At 39.1% G+C, this 12900-nt stretch overlaps 1 long non-coding RNA gene across 1 annotated transcript; it reads right to left on the bottom strand.

Moving 5' to 3' along the window:
• Positions 1-4659: 4659 nt before the first annotated feature.
• LOC131218249 (uncharacterized) lies at positions 4660-6593 on the bottom strand. Its single transcript, XR_009157581.1, has 3 exons — positions 6478-6593; positions 5748-5888; positions 4660-5090 (listed from the first exon to the last, which is right to left on the bottom strand). It is a non-coding gene; the product is annotated as an uncharacterized LOC131218249 (long non-coding RNA).
• Between the last annotated feature and the right edge of the window lie 6307 nt (positions 6594-12900).

Genomic DNA, 12900 nt, shown 5'->3' with positions numbered 1-12900 from the left:
AGCAGGCAAACATGGAAATGAGCGAGACAAACTAGAATTTCAGTGGGCCAAACTGGAAATTGAGCGGACAAACATGGAAATGAGCGGGAAAAACTAGAATTTCAGCAGGCCAAACTGGAAATTGAGCTGGTAAACATGGAAATGAGCGAGACAAACTGAAAATTGAGCGGGACAAACTGGAAATTGAGTGGGCCAAACTGAAAATTGAGTGGGACAAACTGAAAAATGAGCGGGCCATCCACCTCCAGAGCCATGAACAGACTTGAACAAGGAGAAAAGGGCTAGCTTTGCCAACTTCAACTGCTCTTAGGAGTAGTTAATAAACTCTAAAAGATTGAAAATCCATTGTCCTTACACAAATGTGCAAGTCCTGAAACATGACAAATATTAGACTGGTCATAGCATTTTTTTAGGTACGTTAGAACTGTGCTTTGACATAATGAATACCCTGGGAAATAAGCCACTTTCAAAATACCCACCAATATAGCTTCTCTAATTTTACCAATTATAAAGGTAAGTCTTTAGAATTTTAAAAAACAAAACTATGTGAGATTACTTAAGGATCATTTGAATTGGGGGCATCTAGATGCATTGGATATTTCAATTACCAGGCATTGCAATGCTTGGATGGTGTAACTGCTGTCAATTGAACATAAAATAATGAAAAGCTGAAAAGCTGCAAACATAATATAAAATAATGGCTCTTCAATATAAACACATAAAACTTGCAGTAGAAGACATAGAACAATGTGGGGATGTTTTATGCACAATGAAGCCAAAATGTGAACTATTTAGACCACCTAAGGTGGATCCCACATTTATAGGGCTAGGGTATATCCAAGATTCTTCATCAGTTATAGGGGATGCGCCTAATATAAGTTTCCAACAACTCAGGGTATATCTACCAGATTACTCAATTTTTATGAAAATGTTCCTCAAACGAACATCCTAGCTTATCCTCTTAAGGCTGCATGCCTTTAGAATGCTAAGAATATCTCCTGATTGTTGAGGATTCCGGGATTCCACCGTAGCTCGCTGTAGGATTTGGGGATGGATCGCGGAATCCGTGATTGATCCCCGATTTAAACAAAAGGCTATGGCTACGGATTATAACCGTAGCTATAGTCGTATCCTGTGTACTTTTCTTTTTATTTTTTTATTTTTTATTTTATTTTTTATTTTTATTTTTACATTTAGAATTTTATTCTACCTACATTTTTCTCTAACACATATTTATATAAATATGTATATATGAGCATAGAAAAAAAAATTATCTCCTTTTTTCATTTCTTTCTTTATTCATATAACAAGAATATCTTCTAAACCAAAATTAGTTACTTGACATACCATATATGATTTTAAGGCTGAAAGTTGGGCGGGTTCAACCCAACCAACCTGTGACCCACCCGACATTGGGTTGGGCTTGGGCAAAATGTATCGGGTTTGGTCTTGGGGTTGGGCCATACAAACACCAACCCAATAAAACTTGGAAACGGAATCACCGGGATTGACCAACAAATGCATGGAAATGGCCGTGAAGTGAAGGGAATTAACCATGAAGTGCATCGAAATGACCGTGAATCTAAACGGAATCATCGGAATTGACCGTGAAATGCATGGAAATGACCATGAAGTTAAGCAAATTGACTATGAAATGCATGAAAATGACCGTGAAGTGAAGGGAATTAACCGTGAAGTGCATCGAAATGACCATGAATCTAAACGGAATCGCTGGAAATGACCGTGAAATGCATGAAAATGATTGTGAAATAAAGCGAATTGACCATGAAATGCATGGAAATGACCGTGAAATGAAGGTAATTGACCGTAAAGTGCATGGAAATGACCGTGAATCTAAACGGAATCGTCGAAATTGACCGTGAAATGCATGAAAATGACCGTAAAGTGAAGCGAATTAAATGTGAAATGCATGGAAATGACCGTGAAGTGAAGGGAATTGACCGTGAAGTGCATCAAAATGACCATAAATCTAAACGGAATCACTAGAAATGACCGTGAAATGCGTGGAAATGACCGTGAAGTTAAGTGAATTGACCGTGAAATGCGTGGAAATGACCGTGAAGTTAAGTGAATTGACCTTGAAATGCATGGAAATGACCGTGAAGTGAAGGGAATTTACTGGAAATTGAGAGGGAGAAACTGAAAATTGAGCGGGCCAAACTGGAAATTGAGCGGGACAAACTGGACTACGTGTCAAAATTCTACGTGATAGGACAATATTAGCTTTTCTGTTTTGGTTTACCATAGACAGTTCACATTCAACTAAAAAAATAAAGGTCTAGATATTGGTAGCTGGGAGGTTCAAATGACAGGTTTTCTGGGACCTGCTCTATCCACTGTTGGACACAACAAACCTACAGTCTGGATTAACGAACTATGTGCTTCATTTATTTGAGATGAAAGACGGTTTATACCGTCGAAAGATGTGTGCTAATCATCACATGATTCCTCCTCCACTGTGATGAAACACATGGGAAATCCCAACCATTCATCAGATGGGTCTAGAATATATGCCTCACCTACCCCAGAAAGCCATCTCTATCTCCTTACGTGGCGACCCACGCATACAAAGATTAACTATAAGGGTCAGGTCTATTTCATGACCCAACCAGTCTGATTTGCGAAGATGTAATACCCAATCTTAAAATAACCTAGATCTAAGCATGTCAGCATCCCAATCTTAAAACGGGGTAAGCTACAACGGGTCATTGATGTATTGTAACAGGACAAGTAAGATTATAGCTGTTGGATTTGGGTCATATTGGAACGATATCAGTTTAGCCCGCTCAATTTCAAGTTTGGCCCGCTTAATTTCCAATTTGTCCTGCTCAATTTCCAGTTTGTCCCGCTCAATTTTCAGTTTGGCCTACTTAATTTCCAAACTGAAAATTGAGCGAGCCAAACTGAAAATTGAGTGGGACAAACTAGAAATTGAGTGGGCCAAACTAAAAATTAAGCGGGACAAACTGGCAATTGAGCGGGCCAAACTAAAAATAGAGCGAGACAAACTGGAAATTAAGCAGGCCAAACTGGAAATTGAGCGAGACAAACTGAAAATTGAGCAGGCCAAACTGAAAATTAAGGGGGACAAACTGAAAATTGAGCGGGCAAAACTGGAAATTGAGCGGGACAATTTGAAAATTGAGTGGGCCAAACTGAAAATTAAGCGGGACAAACGGAAATTGAGCGGGAGAAACTGAAAATTAAGGGGGACAAACTAAAAATTGAGCGGGACAAACTGAAAATTAAGCGGCCCAAACTGGAAATTGAGCGGGCCAAACTGATATCGTTCCAATATGTCCCAAATCCAACAGTTATAATCCTACTTGTCCTGTTACAATACATCAATGACCTGTTATAGCTGACCCGTTTTAAGATTGGGATGCTGACATGCTTAGATCTAGGTCGTTTTAAGATTGGGTATTACATCTTCGCAAATCAGACTGGTTGGGTCATGAAATAGACCTGACCCTTATAGTTAATCTTTGTATGCGTGGGTCGCCACGTAAGGAGATAGAGATGACTTTCTGGGGTAAGTGAGGCATATGTTCTAGACCCATCTGATGAATGGTTGGCATCTCCCACGTGTTTCATCACAGTGGAGGAGGAATCATGTGATGATTAGCACACATCTTTCGACGGTATAAACCGTCTTTCATCTCAAATAAATGAAGCACATAGTTCGTTAATCTAGACTGTTGGTTTGTTGTATCCAACGGTGGATAGAGCATGTCCCAGAAAACCTGTCGTTTGAACCTCCCAACTACCAATATCTAGACCTTTATTTTTTTTAGTTGAATGAGAACCGTCTATGGTAAACCAAAATGAAAAAGCTAATATTGTCCTATCACGTGGAATTTTGACACGTAATCCAGTTTGGCCCGCTCAATTTTCAGTTTGGCCCACTCAATTTCCAGTTTGTCTCGCTCAATTTCTAGTTTGGCCCACTCAATTTTCAGTTTGGCCAGCTCAATTTCCAATTTGTCCCGCTCAATTTTCAGCAAATTTCCTTCACTTCATGGTCATTTCCATGCATTTCACGGTCAATTCACTTAACTTCAGTCATTTCCACGCATTTCATGGTCATTTCTAGCGATTTTGTTTAGATTCACGGTCATTTCGAAGCACTTCATGGTCATTTCCACGCATTTCATGTTCAATTCGCTTCACTTCACAATCATTTTCATGCATTTCACGGTCAATTCCGACGATTCCGTTTAGATTCACGGTCATTTCGATGCACTTCATGGTCAATTCCCTTCACTTCGCGGTCATTTCCATGCATTTGACGGTCAATCTCGGCGATTCCGTTTCCAAGTTTTATCGGGTTGGTGTTTGTATGATGGCATATTGAGGGTTTAAAACATATGGAAGCCTAATGGACAATAGGGTATTTTCTCGTATTCCTCTTGGTTTTTCCTCTCTATAGTTTCGGGATGCCTCTACACTGAGAGAGTTCTTCTTTTTATAAAGAGAATCTGAGAGGATTAGGAAGAGTTGGTTTACAATAGGGATAAGGTCTTTGTATCCAATCTTATCTTTATCCCCTCTCAATTAGATCCCAATTTGAGAGAGGCATGCACATAGCTAAAAGGATATCTACTTGGAGATATTCCATGAGAAAACCATGTAGGACCCACCCACTAGTGGCTACCCACAAGTGGGCCTCCAGGGCCCATATCCAACACAAATGGGTCGGGTTGACTCAAAGACTCAGATGAATCTTTACATGACTTGGCTCAATATCCACTAATTAAATAAATAAAATTTTGTTAACTCGTTGATTGTAATCAAACTATGTAATACTCTATTGCATGCGTCTGTGGGAGTTTTTGTGCTCTCTTTGCCAGTCCCATGCCTAGATAAAGGAGGGTTGCGTTAGGTTGGCAGCCAGAGTGTGGTTGCATGAAGCATGGAGCATGAAGCAAAGTAGCATATATTTAGGTGAGGAAGCCGGGAAGCGTCTGTTTCAAAATGTTAGCAAGTATAAATGGTTAGGAAGAGGGAGCGAGAGCGTGCTTCCAAAGCTTGATTTGAGGTGGGAGTTTGCAATAATTTTCATCACGAATCTGCGCAATAGGACATTCCACAGCCCTTGTTAGAGTGGACTGGCAGAACATGATTCATGTCTCCAATCCCAATTAGTTGGGATAAGTCTTAGATGCTGCTGATGAAATAAATAGCTATTTTAATCAGTAAAATAGTCATCTTTGCATAATATATATATAAGAAAGTAAACATGTTCACGAGCAATAAAGTGCTGGTGGTATATATCCTGCAATTTGGGAGGTTGCTAGTTCAAATTTCTTTGTATGCTTATTGTGAAAAAGAATTGTTCTTAGGCTAGTGACTTGGTTTGGGACGTTTTGAGTCAAAGAGTCACACTGAATCACATTTGAAATCAAATTCCCCACTGACTTCGCTTGCAATTTTGTCAAGTTGAGTCAATTCTGTCGAGTTTCAAGATGATTCACTGAGTTCTATAACTGTGACAGAAATAGAAACTTTAGTCTCCTCAGCATTCAGATTGATGGTGTCTCCAAACTGCAATTAGTTACTTTCAAGTTAGACTTGAAAGGAACACAATTGGAATTTGACGGTACTTCCTCATTATGAATGCTAGGAAACATATTAAATTTTGTCATTTCCTCTTGATTAAACTTGACTGTTGAAAATCCAATCAAGTTGTGCATCCAACCATTCCAAACACAACGCAACATGCATACCTTCCTAGCCATTAACTTTCGTACATTACTTACATAGAGTTTCAGGTCTTCTTTCTCTTGCTCTGAAGGGTAGTAGATGGGCAGGCAGGTCACCTCCATATAATTCACAAATTGACAAAGAAGCAAAATTACATGGCGGACCTGCAAATATGAATAAATATTGGACCTTGTAGATAGTTGAACAAAGATAAGGGAATCAGACATAGTTTTGGAAGATAGAGAATTTGGTGCTAAACACAAATGTTGAAGCTTGTCATCAAGCACTCAATTCCACGCACGTGGCGTGAATGTAAGAAATCCAGACTGTTCATCCATGGGCCCTACTGTAGACAACTTTTGAGGATTACGATTGGGCAGGTAAGAACGGCACGACCATGGTTAACATTTAATGGAAAAAAGTGCCCTACATGTTGGCTAGCATCATCTGACTGGTGGGTCCAACAAAATAAATGGCCCACATCTCATACACGGACATTGTGTGCATAGAAATTGATTTGCTTTAGCACTGGACTTTCCCCCTTCAAATACGTATCTTTTCTTTTAAGGATAGATCTCAATACAATCTTTGAAGCCTCTAGTGAGGAAACTCATTAAGCAATGGACTCGCAAGCTTCCAAGAAACTTCAGAAGCCATGCAGATTGAGTAATGAAAGATAAGCTTCATTATCCTAGTCTTTCACACCTAAATGTAAAATCTTGTTGAAGCTATGAATAACCAAGGGCTTCTCACCGCAGATATAGTGTCCCATGCCGGACTAAATCTTTCGTAAGGATATCTCAGGATCACTGGAAAGACTGTCGTTTTGGATAGAAAAACACCTGTCTTAAACGGAAAGAGGAAATCTCCAATCGTAGTTGTGCCCTCTGCAGTTGGAAATGGAAATAATCAACCATGGTCCATAATGATGCAAAGAAGCACACTGACATTCAATTCGCTTCACTTCACAGTCATTTCCATGCATTTCACGGTCAATTCCGACGATTCCGTTTAGATTCACGATCATTTTAATGCACTTCACGGTCAATTCCCTTCACTTCATGGTCATTTCCATGCATTTGACGGTTAATCCCGGCGATTCCGTTTCTAAGTTTTATCGGGTTCGTGTTTGTATGGCCCAACCCCAAGACCAAACCCGATACATCCTGCCCAAGCTCAACCCAATGGCGGGTGGGTCACAAGTTGGTTGGGTTGAACCCGCCCAACTTTCAGCCCTAAAATCATATATGGTACGTCAAGTTAACTAATTTTGGTTTAGAAGATATTCTTGTTATATGAATAAAGAAAGAAATGAAAAAAGGAGACAATTTTTTTTATATGCTTATATATACATATTTATATAAATATGTGTTAGGGAAAAATGTAGGTAGAATAAAATTCTAAATGTAAAAAAAATAAAAAAAATAAAAAAAGAAGAAAAGTACACAGCTACGGTTATAATCCGTAGCCATAGCCTCTTGTTTAAATCGGGGATCAATCGTGGATTCCGGGATCCATCCCCAAATCCTACAGCGAGCTACGGTGGAATCGCGGAGTCCGCAATTCATCGCCGATTCTTTTTTTTTTTAATGTGAAATTTTTGTTGCTTCTGTGGGCCCCACCTTGAGGTCTGTGTTATATCCAAACCGTCCATCTCTTTGGCGAGCTCTTATTAAGGCTTGAGATGAAAAATAAGATAGATCTAACTATTAAGTGGACCACACTGTAAAAGGCAGTGGGGAATTGAACGTTTACCATTGAAACCCTTTTAGGGGTTACAGAAGTTTTGGATCATTATGAAATTTGTTTTTCCTCTTCATCCAGGCCTTCGTGACCTTCTGAATAGATTGGATGGGAAATAAATGTTATGGTGGGCCCTACAAAATTTTTAATGGTGAAAATCAATTTCCCCACTGCTCTTTGTTGTGTGGTCCAGTTGATCTTTGGATATGATTTTTTTTTTTGGATAATGCTCCGAAATGATCTCGAAATATGGATGAACGCGTTGTGGATATAATAAATATATATAGCTGTGGGGCCATGTAACTTTGATCTCTTTTAAGCCGTTCGTACAACTCTCAGTTGGAGGAGCGTCAGCGCTCGTCTTCGCAGTGAAAGGGAGGGGTAGTTTCGTCCTCAAAGTCACTGTCCGCACGTGCTAGTCTAAGTTGGTAACTTAAGTTTGTATTCCTTCATAAAAACCGCTGGATAAAAGGTTTTGTCTACAGTGGTCATTTTCTCATCTCCAAAGGAGAGGGATATAAATATCAGGTCAAACACACCGTAAGAAACAATAGTGATTGGACATCCACCATTAAAATCCTCCTAAGTTATTTGACATCCAATCTGTTGATTAGGTCATACAGACCTAGATGAAGGGAAAAAAACAAAGATGGGCTTAATCCAAAACTTTTGTGGCCCCCAAAAAGTTTTTAATGCTTGACGTTCATTCAAAACTATTTCCTATAATGTGGTCCACTTGAGATTGAGATATACCTCATTTTTGGTATCATACCTTAACATGATCTATAAAAATATATAGACGACATGGATGAAATCCACTGTGTTCGAGACAAAGGGGCGGGTTACGTCCTGCCCCCTCCCGTCTGAATCATTCCAGGCAGGGCTCTGTAGGGCTCACCGTGATGTATGAGTTTTATCCACACCGTCCATTCATTTTTCAAATCATTTCACTGAAAAATTAAACACATCCATACAACATTTGTGGTCTCCCTTAATCAATGTAACCTTATTAATAAGTTTGATGATAATAAAAATCACAAGAGTGCTTTAGGAAGATTTAAACCGTGGGCACCATTCTTGTTGTTGATTCGTATAGTGTGGTCCACTTGGCACTTAAGCCTCAGATTTATGTTATTTTTTAGTTCATACTTTAAAATGAGTTGAAAATAAAATACTGTGGATAAAGTCCACATATTTTGGTGGGCCTCACATAGCCTTTGTTTGGACTAGTTTTTATTCAAATGGGGAGAAGATGCAATCTACTACCCTGAATGAGGATGCAAGGGAGCTATGTATGCCCTAGTTCATCTTGCCCTAAAGTCTTCCCTACTTTCTACTCTCGAAATGCCGCGGCTGCTCACAATAATCAGTGGATACTACTCTCCCACCATGTTCTCATATGGCACGTGGGGTTTCAGATCTCATTCATCCCTCTCAACTCTCGAAATGCTATGGCCAGTCCAACCTAACCCACAGGTAGAATTTAAGCCCAAGTTCTAACATAGCTGATGATACATTAAAATGAATAAGCGTAAGCCTAAATTCAATCAACTAAGAATATTCTATGAGAATGCTAATAGCTATTGAAATTGGAATAGTCATTTAGAAAAAAAACATTAATTGCTTTAATAATAATTTGGAAGTAATTTAATTATTATTCAAATTAAAACAATCATATTAATTATTATTAACAAGTTGTCTACTTTAAAAACCTTAAAATATATTAAAAACTTAAAAAACTTAAATTTTTTTTTTTTTAATATACCTTTGAAAATTGTAAACAAGCTAAGGTAACCCAGGTTAAACTAACTAGCCCCAACTTGATTAATAAATGAACTTCAATTTTAGGTTGAGCCGGCCCTTAGACCACACATGCTAGTTCAAGTCTAATTCAAAGCGGAAGCAGACTAAGGGACAGTTTGGGAGTGTTGATTTGGAACCCCCTAGATTCGAAACCCTCTTATTGTGTTTGTAGATTCATAATTAGCTTAAATCCAAAAGTGACTGTATGTAGTATATTTATAGGGGTTTGAATTTAATTACTAAATCAACTTTAATATCTCTAACTAGTGAACGTATATAACATTTGACACGATGGTTGTATTAAGCTCGCTGAAATAAATATTTTACCCGAAAATGATGAAATTCTAAGTCTTGGATGGGCCACAAGCACAAGATCACATCCAAGTGACTAACCAACGATTTTTAACCGTTGATTTACATGGACAATGTTGGGACGGCGCTGATCATTGTATTAAAGTAATTATAGTAATGCAATTGATAATCTAATTATTTTGGAATATCATTAGTGGGCCATATCTCCAATAGATTAATAGTCTAGTGACACACATGTTACACATGCGACTCTTGGAAAGATTTTAATTGTAATCCCATCTTTCATGGTGGATTTCAAACCCCCCTTTTGAGGGGATTTGGGTGCCAAACAACCGGGGGATTTGAAACCCCTCAAATCCCCCCAAATCTATGGTGTCAAATGACTCCTAAGCCTAAGAGCTAATTAGCTAGCTTAGCTTGTTCACAGCCCTAGCCTAAATTGAGTGAAAATGAGGGAGGTGCAGTCCTCATGTATGCCATCAGGATTGGGTGCTACCCCCCACGCTATCTATCTATTTTGATAGATAATTTTAAGGCATGAGCCCAAAAAATAGGACCAGTTGTGGGGATTGAAACTTTTTCATTGGAAACTTCTTACAAGATGCAAAAGTTTTGGATCAAGATGAATAGTATGTTTTCCCTTTGTACAATCTCCACTACTTGGGTCCTTACTCTTGCTCTGGTGGTAGACTCAGGAGTTTCAACACCGGGTCAAGGGTTCTAGTACCCATAGGCAGTGAAATTCCACTACAACCTGAGTGTGTGGGGTGTGTGCATAAAATAATAATAATTATTATTATTATTATTACTATTATTATTATTATTATTATTATTATCCACTGCTTACTGTGGCATGGTACATTTGAGACTTCAATCTACCTCCTTTTCGGCCTCATATCTTAAAATGATCTGTCACAGTGGGTGGTGCCGTGAAATGTACAACTTCCCTTTGTACAGTCCCCACTGTTTCATGTTGTATGGTACATTTGAGACTTCTTCCTTTTTGGCATCATATACTAAAGTGATCTCTCATGATGGCCCCATGGATCCCCTAACAGGATTGCCAGTCATGTCAATGGGCTGGGCTTAGGCATTAAAAATTACAATTTTGAATAAGCCCAGCGCCCCATGGCCTGGCCTAAAACTACTTAAAATCTGGGCAGAGACCTACCTAGCCCCGGCCATTGACAGCTCTACTTGCTAGATACTGTCAGGGGCAGGGAGCGGATTGCGTAGTGAGTAACTCACCAAGTTGAGGGCCTGTTTGGCCAGGTGCATTAGGTGGTATTAAATGAGATGGTATTCATAATCCCATCTAATACAACTAGTTGACATGTTTGGAATGGAGGATGAAAATCATTTTGAAATTGGTGCCCAAACACCGTGGTTATGGGTGGGATTTTGCCATCTCTCATTGATTCTCTGAATCCCACCTCTACGAGTTGTAAGGGAAGGAACCTCCACTCGTGAGTCCCAACTTGATGTATATGTTTCATCCAAGCTATCCATCCAAATTTCCATTTTGTTTTATCTTTAAAACCTAAAAATGAAATCTATCCTCATCCTAGGTGAGCCATATATAGAGACCGAAAAACTCCTACCTCACACTCGCATGCATAGAATTTTATAGTGGGTTTCTACTTATGGGACCCATAATGAGGTAGCTGTTAAATCCACACCATCCACCTCTTTAATTAGGTTATTTTGACCACTGGAACCAAAAATCAAGTTGATCCAACCATCAGTGGACCACACTATAGGTGACGGTGGGTTGGTAAGACCCACTCACGTCACTACTCGCGGAGGTGGGGTGGGGTGTCCCACTCGTGACCTCATCATAATGTATATGATATATCCACACTGTACACCGGTTTCTCTATATCATTTTAGGCAGATTTGAGTTTCAAATGGCCACACTGAGGGAAATGAACTCCTGCTGTTGAAACATTTCAAGGCTCTCTGTGGGTTCCCTGATCATCCAAACCAGTCAAAGTTAGGATCCATAAGACCCGCTCGAGCTAAGCTATTTGGTGAACGGGTCGGATTGTCCAAATGGAGCCCACCTCAATGGTGACACAAAAAAATATAGAAATGATTTATACATTTGCAATCCCATGATTTGTCTTTCCCAAATAGAATTTGGCTCCAATCCTGCTGGATAGAAGTTACTCCCATATCTTCCAAATATGTCATTAAAAAATATGGGATACACCAAATCCAAAGACAATACCTTATACATGCATTTAATGCTACTTTTTCAATTCCATCCCGCTTAATCCCACCTAATGCAGGTGGCCTAATGGGCCCTCAGCGTACTGAGTAAACTCTATAAGGTCCATCATGATTTATGTATTTTATTTGACCACTTTGTCCATTTATTTATTCATATAAATTTAGAGCTTGAGTCAAAAAACTGTAGAATATAAAATGATTAAATAGACCACACTATGTGAAATAGTTGAATTGAACTTCTATCATCAAAATTTTATCGGGAGCACGGAAGTTTTGGATCAAGCTTATATTTGTGTTTTCCTTTCATCCATGTTGTAGGATCTTATGAATAGGTTGGATGACAATAAACATCACTGTGAGGCTTAAAAAAAATAGATGAATAGCGTGGATAGACCACATACATTCAATGGGCCCAATTGGGTTTACTCGGTACGATGAGAGCAGTATGAGCAACTAAGTACGCAATCGGATTCCTCAATCCGCACCCTAGGTATGCACCAAATTTAGGAAACGGATTTGCTACTTCCCTGCCACCAGCCAATGGCTAGTGGTGGCTGCTCAATGGATCCCAACATGATGTATGTTTTTCATCCGCTATTCATCTATTGTTTCCAAATCATTTCATGGCATGAGATAAAAAAATGAGGTATATATCAATCTCCAGTAGATCACGAAAATAGTATTGAATGAGCATCAACCATTGAAAACCTTTTAGGAGCCGTAAAAGTTTTGTATCCAGCTGTTCTTTGGTTTTTCCCTTCAGCTGGGCCCGTATGACCTAATCAACATATTGGATGTCAATTAAACAGTACAGTACAGTGGGGCTTAGTAGGAATTTACTGGTGGATATCCAATCACTATTGTTTTCCTGTTATGTGGTCCACCTGAGATTTATATCCCTCTTATTTTTGGGATCAAGCACTAAAATGATGATCCGTAAAAATGGATGAAACACATACATCATAGTGGGGCCCACAGAGTACCCGAGCAGCCAATCCGTTTCCCCGAATTTGTGAAAGAGGTTGACCAAAAAAAAATTGACCAACGGTTCCAATTCAACATATGGATCTGGCCCATCCGATGTTC

The sequence above is a fragment of the Magnolia sinica genome, chromosome 11 (assembly GCF_029962835.1).
Source record: "Magnolia sinica isolate HGM2019 chromosome 11, MsV1, whole genome shotgun sequence".
Classification (NCBI taxonomy): domain Eukaryota; kingdom Viridiplantae; phylum Streptophyta; class Magnoliopsida; order Magnoliales; family Magnoliaceae; genus Magnolia; species Magnolia sinica.
This window is presented reverse-complemented; position numbering and strand designations above follow the sequence as displayed.